The 21,580-nt window shown below is 38.2% G+C and overlaps 1 pseudogene; it reads right to left on the bottom strand.

The window, feature by feature from the left end:
• Nucleotides 1-3,214: 3,214 nt before the first annotated feature.
• Nucleotides 3,215-19,652, bottom strand: LOC118892535 (annotated as a pseudogene).
• Between the last annotated feature and the right edge of the window lie 1,928 nt (nucleotides 19,653-21,580).

Below are 21,580 nucleotides of genomic sequence, written 5' to 3'. Positions count from 1 at the left end.
AAATAAATAAAATAAATTAATAAAATAAATAAATAAACTACATTGTTGGTGTGAACAGTTAAAAAAAAAAGTCCCTCAATTCTATTTTTTTGTATCATCTTTAATTTCTTTCATCAGTGTCTTATAGTTTTCTGCCATACAGGTCTTTTGTCTCCATAGGTAGGTTTATTCCTAGGTATTTTATTCTTTTTGTTGCAATGGTAAATGGAAGTGTTCTTTAATTTCTCTTCAGATTTTTCACCATTAGTGTATAGGAATGCAAGAGATTTCTGTGCATTAATTTTGTATCCTGCAACTTTACCAAAGTCATTGATTAGCTCTAGTAGTTTCTGGTGGCATCTTTAGGATTCTCTATGTATAGTATCATGTCATCTGCAAACAGTGACAGTTTACTTCTTCTTTTGCAATTTGTATTCCTTTTATTTCTTTTCTTCTCTGATTGCCATGGCTAGGACTTCCTTGTACTGATTTTAGACAACTAGGAGGGAAGAGAAATTTGCTCTGCTTGTGACAGAGGCTCTTATGCTTGAATCATGTCCGTGCACAGGGTAGGCTAGGATGGTTTGCTTAGGAGAATGGACAGTGTGTATATGCCATGACAGACACATGTCAGACTAATCCCTGAGGTACTTATTCCTGTGCTGTGTTTATAAAAGAAAAATTATTACTTTTCTTTACTTTGGTGCCCTCACATTTATATTCCATTCTAGGTTCATATGACAATGGAGTAACATCATAAGTATTTTAAAATTATGTACATTCAAATATACACAACAAGAGAGGGAAGAAAGGAGAGAAAGAGAGAAGGAGAGAAAGAGAGAAGGAGAGAGAATTCAAATTTTGAAGGTACAGCTCAGCCATTACCCTAAATTTGGATATATCCCAGGGTGAGCATGAGAAGGGAGATGTGAATCTGTTGTTTCCTTACAAAGCTATGTCTATGGAACAGTAGTTTATGAGCAATTTAAAGAAATTTTAGAGTAATTTGTCTATGTTCAGTTTTTTTCCTTACATGTTGATTTGGGAACCAACCCCCCATTAGAGGCTATTCTACTAGATAGCAATGAATGATTGTTACTATTGTGTTTTGTAAGAGTGTTTTCCAATTGTTTAATGCATTTGAATTCTCTTCACCCAACTAAATTTACTGTCTTTGGAAGAAAATGTAAGGTCATCGCTACCACACAATGTTGCACTTAAACTTTTCTCCTCAGGGTCTGCAGCAGGTGTAGGTCAAGACTGTGGGCTCCATATGTTGACTTCCCAGGTTCAAATTTTAGCTCCGCCCCTTATTACCTGAGTGACTTTGAATAAGTTACTGAGTCTCAGTTTTTTTCTCATCTGTAAGGTGAAGATAATGCTACTACTGACCTCATAGGGTTATTGGAAGGATAAAATGAAATAATGCATGTAATGTGTTTTGCCCAGCACCTGGTGTTTAGTAGGCATTCAGTAAATCTTAGCTGTGATTGTAACAGGTCAGGGTTGCATGGCTGCATGGTGAGTCTGCAATTTGAGGAGTTGCCACTAAAAATAGTGACTTCTCACTATGGTGGTAAGATCCAGTCAGGCTTCCTTCTAACAGACATCTGGTCAGCATGTTATTCCAATTAGTTATGAGTTTTTTCCATAATAATACGTTTAGTAAGTTTACAGATCTGAACAATTACTAAGTTCTAAGGACCACAAAGAAAATGTGATACACTTAGAGCAAAATGGTATGAAATAGACTTAAGTAAAGTTTGGGTCCCTTTTTAGTTTCCACTAACAGTTATCAACTACTTTTTAGTTCCTTGTCCTATTTCCAGGTGTTAATGGAAGATAATCTTCCTCCTATTATTAACAAACTTGCTTTGCATGTTTAAAACACCAGCTTTGGCACTGGTGCTCAAAGGTCTTAGCAGCTTGGCGAAAAGACCATAAGAACAGTTTTCTCCTATTTTCAGTTTTCTCATTCTCTTGCCTCGTGGGTTCTCAGTCCTCATTCTAGGATTTCTTAAGGGGAAAAAAATCTCATCACCCTTCCAATTATTTTATTTCTCTTCTCTGGGCAAAAAACTTACAGGGAAAGTTAAAAAAAGAACTGTGACCATATTGTGCACATATCCTTTTCTAATCAGGAGTTTCCTTGGTAGTTGGCTTTGCAGCCTTTAGCTGGGAAATCCCCCATCTCCTATTACTCCTTTCTAATCATTGCTTAATATCATTAAAATTGGTTTCTCTAGAGCAGAGGCTGGCAAACTATGGCCCACAGCCTTGCTGCTTGTGTTTGTAAATAAAGCTTTATTGGAACACAGCCATGCCCATTTGTTTACTTATTGTGTGTGGCTAGTCTCCTGCTGCGACAGCAGAGTTGGGTAGTTGCCACAGAGACCATATGGTCCAAAAGCCTAAAATATTGACTGTCTGGCTCTTCTAGAGAAAATTTACAGACCCACTGCTCTAGAGCATCTATAGCTTTCAGCTTTGTATTAGTTATCTATTGCTGAATAACAAATTACCCCAAAATTTAGCAGCTTAAGGCAAGACATATTGTTTCCCAGTTTCTGTGGGTCAAGAATTCAGGAGTGGTTTAAATGGGTGGTTCTGATTCAGGGTTTCTTATGAAGCTGCAGTCAAGACATCAGCCAGGACTCCAGCTGTCTGAAGCCTTACCTGGAGCTGAAGCCTCCCCTTTCAAGATGGTTCCCTCACATGGCTGTTAGTAGAAGGCCTGGTTCCTTGCTAGCTGTTGGCAGGAGGTCTCAGTTCCTTGACACATGGACCTCTCCACAGGGCTACTTGAGTGTCCTCACAACATAGCAATCGGCTTTCCTCCAGCAAGTGATCTGAGGGCAAGGAGAAGTCTGTAACATCTTTTATGATCTAGTGTCAGAAGTCACACACTCTTATTTGCACATTACTCTATTTTATTTTACTTTTGGGCCGCGCTGTGCGGCATGAGGGATCCTAGTTCCCCGACCAGGGATCAAACCTGTGCCCCCTGCAGTGGAAGCGTGGAGTCTTAACCACTGGACCGCCAGGGAAGTCCCTGAACATTACTCTATTTATTAGAAGGAAGTTACTGAGTTCAGTCCACACTCACAGAGAGGAGAATTAAGCTTCATCTTTTATTTTTAATTATTTATTTATTATTTATTGAGGTATTTTATGATAAAAGCTGGTACTCATATACATCAATGAAAAAGAACTTAAAATTCATCATACATATACTTCATTTTCTAGCTTGAACTTCTAGTAAATCTTTAGCTTCATTGATTTTTGACTGTTATCTAAGGAGATCCTGCCTTGTCTGGGTGATTTAAATGCATAATACGTCCATGAGCATCTCTGTTGGCTGTAGGGCTTACTCCTAGTATTTTTTTAAAATTATTAATTAATTAATTAATTAATTAATTTATGGCTGTGTTGGGTCTTCGTTTCTGTGCGAGGGCTTTCTCTAGTTGCGGCAAGTGGGGGCCGCTCTTCATCGCGGTGCGCGGGCCTCTCACTATCGCGGCCTCTCTTGTTGCGGAGCACAGGCTCCAGACGCGCAGGCTCAGCAACTGTGGCTCATGTGGCCCTAGTCGCTCCGCGGCATGTGGGATCTTCCCAGACCAGGGCTTGAACCCGTGTCCCCTGCATTGGCATGCAGATTCTCAACCACTGCGCCACTAGGGAAGCCCCCTACTCCTAGTATTAATGCTGCTTCCCATTTTGTCATTTTGGGTTCACACTCACCTCTGTAATAGCCACTGGTGAGGGCAGATTTTGATAGACTGTGAAACATGTTTTACTTGAGGCTCCATATATGCTTCATGGCTTGCAAAATGTAACAGCCTGCACATCCTGCAGCAGCAGTGGTCTGTCCAACGACTACCAGTGTATTGGCCGTAGTTCTGGCTCAGCTCCTCTGCCTCCAGGGAGAGCACAGTTGATTCCAGCCCAGAAGCCACAGGCACCGACTTCATTCCTCCATCAGAAAGCAACGTGGCTGCCACCAGCAAGCACAAACCGCCCAGACACGGGGGCCCCAGCACTTCAGCTTCATCTTTTAAAGGAAAGTGTATCAGAGAATTTATGGACATATTTTAAAATCACCATCCTTAACTCCAAAGCTCTTGTTAAAAAATAAATTTATTTATTTGTTTTTGTTTTAGGCTGCGTTGGGTTTTTGTTGCTGCATGCGGGCTTTCTCTAGTTGCGGCAAGCGGGGGCTACTCTTCGTTGTGGTGCATGGGCTTCTCATTGCGGTGGCTTTTCTTGTTGCGGAGCACAGGCTCTAGGCACGCGGGCTTCAGTAGATGCGGCATGTGGGCTCAGTAGTTGCGGCACATGGGCTCTAGAGCGCAGGCTCAGTAGTTGTGGCGCACGGGCTTAGTTGCTCCGTGGCATGTGGGATCTTCCCGGACCAGGGCTCGAACCCGTGTCCCCTGCATTGGCAGGCGGATTTTTAACCACTGCACCACCAGGGAAGTCCCCAAACCATCTTTAAAGGTTTTTTTTTTTTTTTTTCCTTTTAAAGGCTTACAAGAGGAGTTAAACTTTTTCCATAAAGGACCAGTTAGTAAATATTTTTGGCTTTGTGGGCCATATGATCTCTGTTGCAACTACTCAGCTCTGTATCAGGAAAGTAGCTTAGACAATAGGTAAATGAATGGGCATGGCTGTGTTCCAATTAAATTTTATTTACAAAAAATAGGCAAGGAGTTGGATTTGGCCCATGGGCTGTAGTTTGCCATCCTCTAGTCCAGAAGATTCTTCTTCAAGAACACAAACCAGGGACTTCCCTGGTGGTCCAGTGGCTAAGACTCCGTGCTCCCAATGCAGGGGGCCCGGTTTTGATCTCTGGTCAGGGACTAGATCCCACATGCTGCAACTAACAGGTCTCATGCCGCAACTAAAGATCTCACACACGGCAACGAAGATCCTGCTGCCTCAGCTAAGACCCAGCGCAGCCTAAATAAATAAATAAATAAACATTTAAAAGAACACAAACCAAAAAGTTGACTCACATAGAAGACATAAAATTTAAAGCCAGGGATCTGTGCATCTTTGACCCTTCTCAACCAAGTCATAAGCTCCTCCAGGATAAGAACCATGGCTTATAGTTCTTTTTATTCTCCTTCAGCATTTAATAAGGTTCTGAGCATGTAGTTGCTATTTAATTAATAATTGTTTATTATTTAATGGGTTCATAGTATTCTATTGTATGACTATTCTATAATACTTAAGCAATTGTTTCTAGTCTTTGTTGGTACAAATAAGCTGCAATAAATACAGTTCTACATACATATTTGTACACACGTATGAGTGTATTCTAGGAGAGATTCCTAGAAGTATAATTATTGAGTCAAATATCATGCGTACTCTTGGGACTTCCCAGGCAGTCCAGTGGTTAAGACTCTGTGCTTCCACTGCAGGGGGCACGGCCAAAAAAAAAAAAAAGATCATGTGTACTCTTAATCTGACAAAAAGAATTTCAAATTAATGTTAATGTGTAATTTATTTCATATAATAAATGTACAATATTTCAGGACAAAATAAAGATATACAAGGTGCCTTGAACTTTATTTATAGACTTGTATTTCCTGTGTGATCTTCATAGAACACTGTAAGCCCTTTATATGCAAAGTAGTACAATTGAATGCTGATGACCAATGTACCTATTGTCAAGGTGGTGTATGTAGGTCACAGAGCAGGCAGAAATGAAATAAGTCTCTTGTTACCATGTTTTCAGAAACTTCTTGAGATGCCTCATAGAACTTTTAGATTTCCCAGAACATAATACACAAATCACCACTAGCACTGCCCTTGCCACATCAAAAACTCCTATCCTGAGAGTCCTTGTTAAAACACAAATATGTTCAGGAGACAGTATATCCCCTTATCTCACTATTATGTCAGTGTACACTATGGAAAGTACCAAAGGATTGGCCTTGCATCAGTGGACCAAGAAAGGGCGACATTTTAAAAAGTCATTTTGGGGACTTCCCTGGTGGTCCAGTGGTTAAGAATCCGCCTTCTAATTCAGGGGACGTGGGTTCGATCCCTGGTCGGGGAATTAGGATCCCATATGCCGTGGGGCTACTGAGCCCGCATGCCACAACTAGAGAAGTCCGTGTGCCACAACAAATATCCCCGTGTGCCACAACTAAGACCCGAAGCAGCCAAGTAAATAAATAAATGAATAAAAAGTTATTCTCGATTAAAAGAATTTGCTGGAGAGGGGAGGAAAGGACCAAATTGTATTGAGTACTTACTAAGTATCAGATTCTTTACTCATGTTTCCAGTTAAAGTAGATATTATTTATCTTTCTTTCGCAGATGAGGAAACATGCTCAGAGGATTTATTGACTTTATTTACCTGTCAGTCAAGTTTGATTTGAATTGGGGTCTAACTCCTAAGCTGTTTCTACTATATTATGCTTCCTCCCAATATGCTCAGAATGTACTGATATTCTCATGCTAGAGACATACAAGACCTCAGAGCACTGATTTCCCTAGCCTGGCCTTATGACACTAATGAACTTCAGGAAAATTTCAGCCTTTGCTCTGTCCAAGAACAAAGCAGGAGCTGTCCATCTGAAAGCAGACTTTTCAGCAGGTAAAGGGAAGCCAGCAGAAGAGATAGGGTAACCAGAAGTAATTACCTTGACCTAGAGTTGAGAGAAATGGAATGATTTAATTTAGTCATATTGTCTGGTCATTATGCTTATTAGAGGAAATAAAAAAGAAAGGGAAGGCAAATGGAAAGGAAAAGAGTGGTGGTTAGGGGAATACCTGAGAGAAATAAACTGTTTGCTATTTATGGTCCCAATGAGGCAAAATCAAAACTGAAACTTCTTTGCTCTGCCTCTTTATGATTTTACTTTAGGGGGAAAATCTATTTCACTGTATTTCAGTTTCTCTACCTAATAAATATTAGAAACAAACTTTGCTATTTTAATAACTACTTCTGTCCCTGTGCTTGGAGATTGTTCCTGGATTGTATTTCTTCCAAATATATAATATATATGAACATATATATTATAATGAAAAAGCTAGAGTAAAATTTCACTCATTTGGACTCTAGTTATTCAGAATTTAAAAAATCAGTTGTGGGTTGTGCTGAAATTTATGCTATTGGGGGTATAGATTTTTAAAAAAAGACAACGAAGTCATTGAAAAAACAATGGTGATATTCAAGTCATTTAAGGGAATTAATAACCTGTAAATAATTTAACACCTATTTCATATTTATTGCTTCTGTCTGAATTCAGACCCAAAAAAATGTTGAATTTATTCAGTAAAGAAACTCTTGTTTACATGGCATTCAACAACTGAATTAATCCCTAAGGGGCTATTATACACCTTAGATCTGCATTTTGGGAACGCTGAAAGTAAGAGGTTAAAAAATAATTTTTGGAAGGAAGGGTTATGCTAAAAGGAAGTAGAGAATTAGGGTCTAGAAACTATTATTGGAATCGACACGTAAGAGGTTTTTTGGTGACATCCAGAGGTTAGTTTTGGTAGTGTGGTGTGAATGGAAGCAAATTTTCAGGGATTTCAGGAATGACTAAGTAGTAAGGAACATTCATTCCAAATATTTGTCAGGGAAATGAAGGAGAAAAAGGACAGTGACAATGGGGGGTGGGAAATAACTGCAAGTGAAGATTTTTGCAAAAAATGGGAGACTTCTGCATGATGGGAGGCAGAAAAAGAAGATTATTCTAGAAAGAAATGGAAAGCAATGGGATTAAAACATTGGGTAGAAATGAGGAAATTAATAAATTAGACCTTACAAAATAGAAAAAAATTCTGGTCTTTGAAAGGCAGTCTAAGAAAATGAGAAGACAAGGCACACACTGGGAAGAAGCATTTGCAAAACACATATCTGATAAAGTATTGGTAACCTGAATATGTAAAAGACTCACTAAACTCAATAATAAGAAAACAATCAAAAAAAGAAAAAGAAAAAATGGGCAAAATATTTGAACAAACATTTTACAGAAGAAGATATATGGATGGCAAATAAGTACATGAAAAGATGCTTGACACTATTAGTCATTAGGAAAATGCAAATTAAAATGACAATGAGGCATCACTACATACCTAGTAGAATGACTTAAAAATAAATAAATAAAACAAAACCAACAACTGATAATGTCAAATGCTGCTGAGGATGCAGAAAAACTGGAACTCTCATACATTGGTGGTGGGAATGCAAAATGGTACAGCCACATTGGAGAACAGTTTGGTAATTTCCTATAAAGTTAAACATGCATTTATTCTATGACCTAACAAACCCACTCCTAGGTATTTACTCAAGAGAAATGAAGACTTATACCTACGCAAAAACCTCTATGGGAATCTGAAAAAAATATATATATATATAGTTTATATATATATACATATATATATATATATGTATATATATATATATAACTGGATCACTTTGCTGTACACCTGAAACTAACACAATATTGTAAATCAACTGTACTTCAATAAAAAAATCAAAAATTAAAAAAAAACCTCTATGGGGATATTTATAGCAGCTTTGTCCATATTTTTAAAAAACCAGAAACATGCCAAATGTCCATCAACATGAAACAGACTGTGGTACACCTGTACAATGGAATTCTGTTCAGCAGTAAAAAGGAACAAACTACTAATACATGCAACACCATAAATGACTCTCAAAAGCATTACGCTCAGCGAAAGAAGCCAGATTCGAAAGTCTACATACTGTATGGTTCCATTTATACATTTGGAAAAAGGAAAACTATAGGGACAGAAATCCAATCAGCAGTTGTGAGGGGGCTGAGGGTAGGGGAGGTACAAAGAGGTGTGACAGAACTTTTTAGGGTGATAGAAATACTACATACCTTGATTGTTGTAATTGTTACATGACAGCGTAAGTTTGTCAAAATTCACAGAAACTTACACCATAAAAGGATGAATTTTACTATATATAAATTATACCTCAATTAACTTGAAAAACAATTTTATTTTTTTAAATAATAGTTCTCATATTTATTTATTTATTTTTGGCTGTGTTGGGTCTTACTAGAGGCACACAGGCTTTCTAGTTGAGGCGCACAAGCTCAGTATTGTGGCTCGCAGGCTTAGTCGTGTCCCCCGTCATGTGGGATCTTAGTTCCCGGACCAGGGATTGAACCCGCGTCCCCTGCATTGTAAGGCAGATTCTTTACCACTGGACCACCAGGGAAGTCCAAAAAAACAATTTTAAACGGCTGGGTAGAGAATAGTTTCTGGGAAAAAGTATTGGTAGGAACACTTGAGCACGCACGTTTTTTCTTGCTTTAAAGCTTTTGCGTACATGTGTCCTTCACATAAGGAGTCTCTCCTTTTCCTTTTTTCCTGAATAACTCCTTATTCTCCTTTGCGTTTCAATAAAGCATTATTCCACCCCCCCCAGGAAAGACTTCCCTGACCCATAGACTAGGTTAACTTTTCCTGTTGTGTGTTCCCAATAGCATGCTTATCTAATCCCTATGGCAGAGTGTATCATACTCTATTTCAACTGCTTATTCGTTTCTCCTCTTTTGTGCTGTAAGCTCCCTGAGAGCAGGAATGGCATCCATCTTAGTTAATTATTGTATCCTTGTATTTAGCACAGAGCCAGGAAGAACATTTGTTGAATATATAAAGCAGAAGGTTTGGAACGGCTAAATGAGAAATAGAATATTAAATTGGTAAGGGTTGAAAAATATGTAAGTTATTCCCAAAACTACATCTCCAGTTCTGACCTCATACCTATGTTCTACTTACCATAATTCAGATTGTCTATGTGATATCTTCACATAAATGTCCCACTGTTACTTAAGGCTTAATACTTCTAAGCAGAAGTAATTTTCTCCCTCCTCAATTTCATTCAAATTGAATTATTTTCCCAATTATTCTATTTCTGTCAAGTGGTATCTCTATCCTTATAGTCTTCCAAAAGAGAAACTTAATTACATTTAACTTTTCCTTCTACTTGCCCTCTCATCTAATTTGATATAAAAAATTTTAAGCCCTTCTTTTAAAATGTTTCTCATTCACATTTGCTTTCTTTTTACTCCCACTGCTGTTCTTATAGAGCCAAATATGGTCAGAGAGGCAGACACCAACCAAGGAATCACATATTCAAATATGTAATTATGACTTGCAATCAGTACATAGAGGAAATAAACAGAGGGCTGTTATATGGGATGGGGAGGACATAATCTATATAGAGTGGCAAAAGAACACTTTGAGAAGGTTACATTTAAGCTGAGAAGAATGAGAGAGAGCCAGCAATAAGGGAGAATAGAAAGAAGACCATACTGAAATGAAGGAAAAGAACGTGCATAGTACTTGAGGTGGGGAAAAAAATTGGTGTTCAGTTATAGCATGTTCCAGAAACTAAAAAAAGATGATTATAGCTGGAGGGCAGTGAGCAATGGGGAAGAGTGATAGAGAGGAGGCTGGGGAAACAGGCAGGGACCAGGTCATGCGAAGTGTTGTATATTATGGCAAAGGGTTTGGATATTATTGTTTCTAATGTGAAGCTACTGAAGAATTTTAATCAAGGGAATAACATAATGCAAGAAGTGATAAGCAAGAAAATTGCTAAACATGTGAACATATCTAAATAAGCATTTATTGTAAACAACATTAACAATGATTTTAAAGTCTAGATTGAGAAGATATTAAAACTAAAATATTAGATAATGACAGTGAGCGAGATGGGAGGGAAAGTGATTGGAGATAAAGTTTTACAAAGCCCTTGATTATTCGGGAAGAGAATAGGTAAACTAACTTTAGACTTTCTAATGTGCATGTTAAGAAGGTGAGAATAATTATCAAAAGGATAGAAACATAAAGGCTCTAAATCAATAAAGGTAAAGAAAGAGGAATAAATAAAACCAGAACCATCCAATAAAAGGCATGCAAGGAGGAAAAAAAGAGTTTAAAAAATGCATTATAAATTGAAAAAAAACCCACATCATGGAATTGTAGAAATAATTCGAAATATGTCAATAATTTAAATATATAAATATATTAACCTTGTCAGTTAAAATCAGAACTGCTTATATTAGATAACAAGGAAAAAATCTAGCTATATGTGTTTGCCATAGACATAGCTAAAACATAAAGGCATAGAAATTTGAAAGCAAATGAATGGAAAAAATATATGATGGGCAAATATTACCCAAAAAGAATGCTAATGTAGTGATATTAATACCAGACAAAATAGACTTTAAGGTGGAAAGCACTGTTAGGAAAAAATTTATTTTTAAGATAAATAATAAAGGAATAATTTACCAAGGAGATATAGCAATTCTGAATCTATATGTAACTTACAATATATCTTCAACAGACATAAAGTAAAAACATCATTGACAGAATTGCAAGAAATAAACACATTTTAAATTACAGTGGGAGAGGTTTCTTTTTAACCACATTTCCTACAGAAACAGAAAAAGCAGACAAAATATTAATAAGGATATAGAAGATATGAACAACACAGTTAGCAAGATTGATTTCATGGATATAGCCAGAATCCTTCACCTAACAGAGATTACATGTTCTTCTTAAGTACACACGGAAAACTTACAACATCTTACTGCAAAGCCATTCTCAAGAAATAGCAAAAGAATTGATATCATATGGACTACATCCTTTTTTTACAAGAGTATAACAAAACTAGAAATCAAAAACAAAAAGCCCCACACCCCCCAATAGAGTGACTTTTAGTTTCTGCCTTAAACACATAGGTGGATGGTAATAGTGCCATTTACTGAGATAGGAAAGTCTGAAAGAGGAAAGGGTTTCTAAGCTGGATGGAAATGGGGTCAGAGGAAAGATGAATCAGTTCAGAGACGTCTGGGCAACCTAACACCTAGTGAGGTATTCGGACAGATGTACCTCAGCTTAGTCACCAGCCGTAGATTTAATATGTCTGCTGTGACCACACTTCTTGTCAAAGAACCCTCTTTCTATTTTGGGATTTTGTAAATTTGAGTTTGAAATTTACCTACATTAATATTGTCAATTAATTGGTTATACCGCCACCTAGTGGTGTACTTTAGGATAGCAGGAGATGTGTTTTTGTTTATTAGATGAATTCCTATATACTTTTTTAAAAAAATTAAAGAAAGCAAGGATTATAAAACCATTGGTTTCATTGTTCAAAATATTGCCATTATTATATCTATATTATGAACTTTTTTCCATATCTCAAACTATCAGTATTGCTTTTATTTTAAACTATTAATATTGCAAAAGGTTAGATCTCCCCAAACGAAAAAAGCTGAATGCACAAAAAATTACACAAATAGCTAATATTTGTTGAATGCTGACTACGTGCTAGGCACCACTGTAAGTTCTTTACATGAGCACCTCGTTTAATGTTCACAACATTTCTATAAACACTATATATTATGTCTGACTTGAGGAAATTGAGGCATAGAGAGATAAGTAATTTAATCAAAGCTACAGGGCTAGTAAACCACAGAGCTGAGATTTGAATATAGGTAGTATGGTCCTATAGCTCTTTTTTTTTAATAGCTCTTAAGCTTAACCATTGTGAACATTGTTTAAATCAGGAAAAAATGAATATAGTCTAAATGTTTAACAATAAAGAAAATGGCCCAGTAAACTCTAGAGTGTCAGTTTGTTAGAATGCTATGCAGACATTTAAAATGATAGATTCAAAGATTATGTAATAACATGGGAAACTATTTATAATGTGAAAAATCTAGCCAATGTTATGCATACAGTATTAGTTATACATCTGTATGTGACAGTCTAATATGTTTTTTTATTTTTTGTTTTTAAAAACTTATTTGGAAATAATTTCAAACTTATAAGAAGTTGCAAAAATAAAAATAGTACAAAGAACAGTCATATACCTTTTACAAAGATTCACCTATTGTTATTTTATCACCTTTGCTTTGTCATTTATTCTCTCTCTCCATACACACACATAATAGATGCCAATTTTTTCCTGAACCACTTGAGGTGAGTTACATACATGATAGTTCTTACCCCTAAATACTTCAGCATATATTTCTGAAGAAAAGGGCTTTGCCCTATAGCTATTAACTTCATAACTTTACATTGGTAGAATACTTTTATCTAATTCACTGTCTATATTCCAAATTTTTAAGTTGACCTAATAATGTCCCTTATAGGTTTTTCTCTTTCCAGGACAGGTTCAATTTTAGGGTCAGGTACAGTATTTAGTTGCCATGTCTCTTCAGCTGCCTTAAATCTTGAACATTTCCCAGCTTTTCTTTGCCTTTTTTTGACATAGACATTTTTGAAGAATGTAACTCTGTCCCACCTCCACCTTTTTAAAAAAATAGAACATTTTTCATTTTCTGTTTGTCTGATGTTTCCTCGTGATTATATCATCATACACTTTTAGTAGGGATACTGCATAGATGATGTCGTAACCTTCTCAGGATATTACATCTGAAGGCACATGATGTCTATCTGTCCCTCACAGGTAATACAGTATTAATTTTCATCATGCAGTCAAGGTGGTACCCGCTTCCTCCACTGTATAATCATCTTATAATTTTTTTCCTTGCAACTAATAAGAAGTGGGGGGGATAATTTAAGACCATTCATATATTCTATTCTTCCCCCGAAATTTCTCTTACATTTAGCATCTATTGGATGACTCTTGATCCTATCTTTACCATGAACGTTGCCAAATGATGATTTTCCATCTAGCACCCTGTCCATATTTACCACTAGTCCCTCACAGGGCTGCATTATGACTTTCATGAGCCCTATGATATTTTGCCTTCCTGGGCCCTTTACTCCATAAAAATTTTTTTAAATTATATTTATGACTACGTTGGTATAAAGATTAATATGATCCAAGCTAGATTTATTGTTATTACATTTATTTTTCTTTTGGTTTCTTTTAAAAGAAATAAAAATTAAAACATTTTCATTGGCCTTTAAAAGTATCATGGGATTTTGGGACTTCCCTGGTGGCTCAGTGGTTAAAAATCCGCCTGCCAATGCAGGGGACACGGGTTTGAGCCCTGGTCCAGGAAGATCCCACATGCCACGGAGCAACTAAGCCTGTGCGCCACAACTACTGAGCCTGCGCTCTAGAGCCCTCAAGCCACAACTACTGAAGCCTGTGCGCCTAGAGCCTGTGCTCTACAACAAGAGAAGCCACCACAATGAGAAGCCTGTGCACCGCAACAAAGAGTAGCCCCTGCTTGCTGCAACTAGAGAAAGCCCGCGTGCAGCAACGAAAACCCAACGCAGCCAAAAATAAATAAATAAATTTAATTAATTAATTAATTAATTATTTAAAAAGTATCATGGTATTTAGACACTGTGCCTAATGGGTAAGTTGACTCTAGGCCCTCAGTATTCTGCACTAAGCAAGAGGCCTCCCTTCTCCCCCATTTATCTATCTATCTGACTATCTATCTACCTGTCTATCTATCTAAGATTACAGACTCATGGATTGCTATTTTTCTCAATGGTGTATAATTCATTATTGTTTTTACTTAGTTTGGTGCTCAGATTGTCCCAGATTTGGCCAGTGGGAGCCTCTTCAAGCTGGCCCCCATGTAATATGCTCCTGTCATCTTCTAGCACTTACTATCTGGCATAACAAGATGTTCCAGGCTCCAATTGTACCTACATTGCCCCAGCCCTGGTATCAGCCATTTCTCAAAGGAGCCCAGGTTCCTTTTAGTGGGGCATGGTATTAGAAACCAAGATCTGGACACCAGATATGCTCATTGCTATTGGGTTATATTTGCTACTTTGGCTATTCTTTCCTTTGAATAGCCAGAGCTAGGAAATATAGGCATATATGTACATATACATGGGCACAGACATAAACATGTATATACACACATATTCATATTTTAGAAATCATGAGTTCACACCAGTTTCTCTAATTCCAACCTATCTCTATAGGATTCTTTCTTGTCCTCCCTATTCTATACCTACGTATCCCTTCTTCCACAGTGAGAAACTTGGTTCCCAACAATTTCCTCAATCTTAGATTACATATAAAATTGTTTCAGAATTACTTTGCCCATACCATTATAATTAACAATCATGCTAAAAAGGGTTTAGGATTTGTTTGCACTTTTCTCTCTCTACACTCTCCAAAACTTAGGATATAATGTGTCCATAAATTCCTTGGATTAGTTCCCTTTTTAGATTTTATTCCCATTTAGTGTGGTCATGGTATTCATTTGAAATAAAGTGTGTTCATTGGTTTGATTGGATTTTGGTTTTAGTTTTTCCTCCCTTCTTATTATTTTTGAGTATGTAAGATATTAACATGCTTTCAAAAGTCAAAACTATATAAAAATTTACATTCAGAGAAAGGTCACTCCCTTCTGTTTACTCCTTCCACCCCTTCTCCTTGTAGGAAACACATTTTGTTGTTTTCTGGTTTATCCTTCATGTTTCTTTCTGTAATGATAATGCATGTTTTCTTGTTTTTCCCTTTTTTCTTACACAAAAGGTAGCATATTATATATGCTCTTTTGCACTTTGCTTTTTTCATTTAATATCTCCTGGAAATCATTTCATATCAGTTCATTGAGATCTTCCTCATTCTTCTTTACAGCTGCATAGTACTCCATTGTATGAGTGCATTATTCAAACAACCTCCTTCAGTTAGATATTTAGGGAGTTTCCAATATCTTGAAATTACAAATAATGCTACAATGTATAATCTTGTTCATGTGTATTTTTATGTTATTAAAGGTATAACTTCAGGATAAATTTCTGCAAATGGGATTACTGTGCTGAAGGGTAAATTTGTATGTAGTTTTGCCATATTCCCTCTAGCAATGTATGAGAGTATCTGTTTTCTTATATCCTTATTAACAAAGTGTACTGTCAAGTTTTTGATTATTTTGTGAATCTAATGAGTGAAAAATGATATCTCAATATGCTTTAATAATGTCCATTGTTCTTATTATGAATGAAGTTGATATGTTTTTATATATTTAAAAACTATCTCTATATATCTCTTTGTGAATCGTCTGTTCATGCCTTTTGCCTATTTTTCTACAGGAAATCTTCTGCATTTTTACTGTTTGATACAGTAGCCTCTTGTCATATATGGTACTTGAGCACTTGAAATGTGGCAAGTACAAATGAAGGACAGAATTTTAAATTTATTTAGTTTTAATTGCTTACAATTAAAATGTAAATAGCCACATGTGGGTAGTGGCTACCCTATTGGACAGCACAGCCTTATGTCTCACTCGTAGCTGGCAGAAACCCGCTTAACTCCTTTTCTTTAGAATCTGAAAAAACTGAGCTGTAATATCATGATTCACTAATGATCCTATCATTGCCCTATCATACAGTGTTTATTTGTAGTAATTTGATTAGTGTCTGTATACCTCATTGGATCACAAGCTCCTCGGGCAAGGGCTGTATTTTTTTTTCTCAGTTTTATATTGTGCTCAGCACCTAATCCAGTATCTAGAACATAACAGGTGCTCAATAAATATGTGAGCACATGAATGAATTTAAAAGTATATGAACACCGGGGCGCCGCGCTGCGCGCCACTGGTCCCCCCACCCCACCCTGCCGCGGCCGTCGGGAGGGGGCTACCCGGCGGCCGTCGTGTGGGCTGGGGTCGTGTGCGCGCCCGCGCGCGCGCCCCGCGTCCCTGGGGGAGGTGGGAACCCGCTGGGGGGAAAAAAAAGTATATGAATATACCTTTGCTATAAATGTGGACTCCACTATCTACTGCGTGTGTGTGTGTGTGTGTGTGTGTGCGTGTGTGTGTGCGTGTGTGTGCGCGCACACGCTTGGGGGGGGAGCGGTTTCCAGAGACAAATCTAAAGATGTGGAGATGATACCAAGACCAAGAGATCCAAGAGAAATGGAGTTGGTTGCAGAATACTTTGGAATCAGGAAATCGGCTTTATTAATAATAAGATTCTTGAGCACTCACTATATGCCAGACAGTATCCTAAGTACTTTATGTGAAGTGTCTTACATTATCCTCATAAAATGACCCTGTGGAATAAGTATTATTATCCCCATTTTACAGATGGCATGGAGGAAAAGAGGAGTAACTTGCCCAAGGTCATACAGCTAGTAAGTAGTAGAGCAAGCGTTTAAATCTAAGCAATCTGACTTCAGAGCCTACCTTCTTAACCACAATGCAGCATTACTTTCTATTTGATTGTGTCCATATGGTGACAGAAGCTTAGTAACCTCAAATGTCTGTATCAAGCTTTTGTCTAAATTTAAGCTTCAGTAAGCCACTGTCTCCTGGAGGTTTAGACCTCTTTCCAGTGGTGCAGGTGGAGGGAGACTGGGATAAGAGGATATGAAAATCTACAGAGGATCCCTTTTCTCCAAAAGTCAAACAAATATTTTTGCCTCTAGGATTTTCTGCCTTGTACATAATAAAGGGGAAATAAAGCCTTTTCTTTGATAAAACAAGACACAAAATAATCAATCCCCCCTTCTCCAAACCGCTGGTCTAGTAAGAAAACTTAAAGAAAGCTACGAGTTACTATAGTCTTATGAAATTAGCTAGTTTTATTCAGCTTTCCCTCTCTCCTCCCTTCATCTCTGTCACATATTTAGTGCTCCATACATAGTCCTATTTAGTTGATATTCCTAATATTGATAGTTCTTTCATTTAGTTGTTTCTTTAATTGTTTCATGTAAGGATATCTTATCTTCCTGTGCTAATTATACTCTGCTTGCCCCCGACCCATCCCCATTCCTAGATTCACTCTCCATCCTTCCCTATCCTGCTTTGAACCATGGAGCACTGACCTCTATGGGTTACATCACCTGGGCTCCCCTGCCCTCTGGCTTCCAATGGGTTGAGCAGAAGCTTGGCACAGGGGTGGAAAGAAGAGCAGGAAGAAAGAGAGATCAGGGTATTTCTTTTCCCCTCTTTCTCCCTACTTTACTACCATGTTCTCAAAGTAGCTGCCTGACAGCCCCTCCTGCAGGGCTCCAGCATTCACTGGGCTCCCATAATACTTTCTTCACCTTGCCCCTGCATGTCTGGGGAAGGGAAGGTTTTAGCAAACTCTTGCTCATCGCTGGTGACTCTACATACCTGCTATTTCCTGAACTGCACACATCTTTGTAAACAGGCCCTTTAATAAATTATTCTCTGTGAAATTTTTTGAGTAGAATATTATTTCCTGCTTGGGACCCTGCCCAGTACATTTCCCCTTTAGAAGTCTTTCAAAATTCTTAAAGGCATGGAGGAGGCCTAGACTTTCAACTAGGGATAAGATTAAATAGGCCTCAGGTAGATTGTCCCACAGATTGGATCAGGAGATTTTATCACTCTATTTCAAAGATTATTCTGGGGAGAGAGACTCTGAATGTGACAAACGTGTGTACCCTGTTATATGCATCAGAGATAGTTCCGCAGGCTCTTTTTACAGCTTGAATGAAATGACCTCAAGATTATTCATTCCCTTTGTCCTGGGACTCTGATCATCAAGAAACCTTGTGAGGGCTTCCCTGGTGGTGCAGTGGTTAAGAATCCGCCTGCCTAGAGAACAAACATATGGACACCAAGGGGGGAAAGCGGCGGGGTAGGGGTTGTGGTGTGATGAATTGGGAGATTGGGATTGACATATATACACTAATATGTATAAAATGGATAACTAATAAGAACCTGCTGTATAAAAGAATAAATAAAATAAAATTCAAAAATTCAAAAAAAAAACACTAAAAAAAAAAAAAAAAAGAATCCTCCTGCCAATGCAGGGGGCACGGGTTCAAGCCCTGGTCCGGGAAGATCCCACATGCCACGGAGCAACTAAGCCCATGCGCCACAACTACTGAGCCCACGTGCCACAACTACTGAAGCCCGTGCGCCTACAGCCTGTGCTCCACAACAAGAGAAGCCACTGCAGTGAGAAGCCCATGCACCGCATCGAAGAGTAGCCCCTGCTCGCTGCAACTAGAGAAAGCCCGCATGCAGCAACGAAGACCTAATGCAGCCAAAATAAATGAATTAATTAATTAACTAAAAAAAAAAACAACCTTGTGATTACTAAACTGGTTCCCAGGTAACTTGATCCAGAGAAAGGGGTACCCTGGAGGGTACTAGACACCAATAATCCAGACCCTGAAAAAAGTATAGTCTTCACTTAACATTAACCATGAAAAGAAAAAGAATGCAATTCCCCATCTTTCCCCTTCCACAAGCACACTATGTTTTGCGTGGTTTTTTTTTTTTTTTTTTTTTTGCTATGGCTTCAGCCCTGTAGTAAAATGAAGATTACTGTTACCCAGATCTATAAACAAGTCTGTATCTCTACTTGGATATGGTATCCATATTCTATCATCCTTCCTATTATAATAGAAGAATCATTTTTTCTGTCCAAGAGCAGCCCCTCTCCTTGTGCTATTGTGCTCATCCTCTTTTGTCTTCTGAAGGGCTTCCCTCTTCAATTATCCTCTTTTTTCCCCACAACTATTTCTTCCTTCTTATTGGAACATTCTCATTAGCTTACAAGCATGCTCTAGCATCTCCTGGTTTGGTAAAAACCCTCCCTCAACTCTACATCCTCTTCCAACTAGTGCTTCATTTCTCTGCTTGTCTGAACAGCAGAACTTTTTGAAAAAGTTGTTTATACTGGCTGTCACCACTTCCTTACCTTTCATTGACTCCATTCTGGCTTCCTTCCAGGAAACCCATCACTCCATTGAAACAGCTTCAGTCAAGGTCATCAGTGACCTCCATGTTGTTGAATTCTATTGCTCTTTCTCATCTTACTCAGCCTCTTATAAACACTGGACACAGTTAATCAGTCTCTTTTAAAAAATACTTTCTTCTCTTGACTTCCATGGCACCATTCTCTCAGTCTCCTTTCCTGACTACTCCTCCTCCTCTGTTCAACCTCTAAATGTTGAGGTGTCCCAGGGCTAAGTTCTAAACTTGCACTATGCACACGTGGCTATTGAGTACTTGAAATGTGGCTAGTGTGAAATGAGACATGCTGTAGGCATAAAATACTCTCTAAGTTTAAAAGACTTGGCATGGGGACTTCCGTGGTGGCACAGTGGTTAAGAATCCTCCTGCCAATGCAGGGGACACGGGTTTGAGCCCTGGTCCGGGAAGATCCCACATGCCGTGAAGCAACTAAGCCCGTGTGCCACAACTACTGAGCCTGTGCACTAGAGCCCGCGAGGCACAACTACTGAGCCCACGTGCCACAACTACTGAAGCCCGCATGCCTAGAGCCCATGCTCTGCAACAAGAGAAGCCACTGCAATGAGAAGCCCGCGCACCGCAACGAAGAGTAGCCCCCGCTCGCCGCAGCTAGAGAAAGCCCGCGTGCAGCAATGAAGACCCAGCACAGCCAAAAATAAGTTAATTAATTAATTAATTAATTAATTAATTAAAAAAGGACTTGGCATGAAAATATATGTAAAGTATCTCATTAATAGTTTTTATATGAATACATATTGAAATAATATTTTAGATATACTGGACTATTAAAATTCATTTCAGTGGGGCTTCCCTGGTGGCGCAGTGGTTGAGAATCTGCCTGCTAATACAGGGGACACGGGTTCGAGCCCTGGTCTGGGAAGATCCCACATGCCGCGGAGCAACTAGGCCCGTGAGCCACAACTACTGAGCCTGCGCGTCTGGAGCCTGTGCTCCGCAACAAGAGAGGCCGCGATAGTGAGAGGCCTGCGCACCGCGATGAAGAGTGGCCCCCACTTGCCGCAACTGGAGAAAGCCCTCGCACAGAAACGAAGACCCAACACAGCCAAAAATAAATAAATAAATTAATTAAATAAATGTATTTAAAAAAAATTAATTTCATCTGTTTCTTTTTACTTTTTTACTGTGGCTACTAGAAAACTCAAAATTACATATGTGGCTCACATATATCTTATTGGGCTGTGCTCTTCTATATCCTCTTCCCTATCAACTTTCTCTTTTCATCATCTTATCTAGTGCCATAGCTTTAAATGCCATCTATATGTTGACTCCCAGATTTAAACCTCTAACTCTGACCTCTCATTTGAAGTCCAGACTTACATATCAGCTGGTAATTGAATTTCCATTTGAATGTCTAAAGGTATCTCGGTATCAATATGTCAAAAATGGAATTTTCTCTTTTCTCCAGCCCTATTATGTCCCCTGCTAGTTTCATCCCAATCAATGGTGCCATTATCTGTCCAGTTGTTCAAACCAAAAATTGAGTCATCTTTGATCACTCTATTTTCCTTACGCATTTCATCCAATCTTCCAACAAGTCTTGTTGGTTCCACCTTCAAATATATTTTGAATTCCATCCATTTTTCTTCATCTCCACTGCTACTACCCCAGTGTAAGCCACTGTCACCTCCCAGACCACTGTAACAGCTTCCTAACTGCTCTCTTTGCTTCCACTCTCTTCCCAATACAGTCTCTGCTCTATATCTCAGAATGATCTCTTTTAAATATAAACCAGATCATGACAGACCTCTACTTAAGCTGTTCATGACTTCTCATTGTACTTAGAATAAAATCCATACCTACCATAGCTTGCAAGGCCCAGCATAAGTCTGATCCCTACTTATCTTCCTAACCTCATTCGATGCCACCCTTTCCCCTTCTTATAATGATCTCCA

The sequence above is a fragment of the Balaenoptera musculus genome, chromosome 3, assembly GCF_009873245.2.
Source record: "Balaenoptera musculus isolate JJ_BM4_2016_0621 chromosome 3, mBalMus1.pri.v3, whole genome shotgun sequence".
Classification (NCBI taxonomy): Eukaryota; Metazoa; Chordata; class Mammalia; order Artiodactyla; family Balaenopteridae; genus Balaenoptera; species Balaenoptera musculus.
The sequence above is the reverse complement of the archived record's forward strand: the minus strand, read 5'-3'. Positions and strand labels throughout refer to the sequence as shown.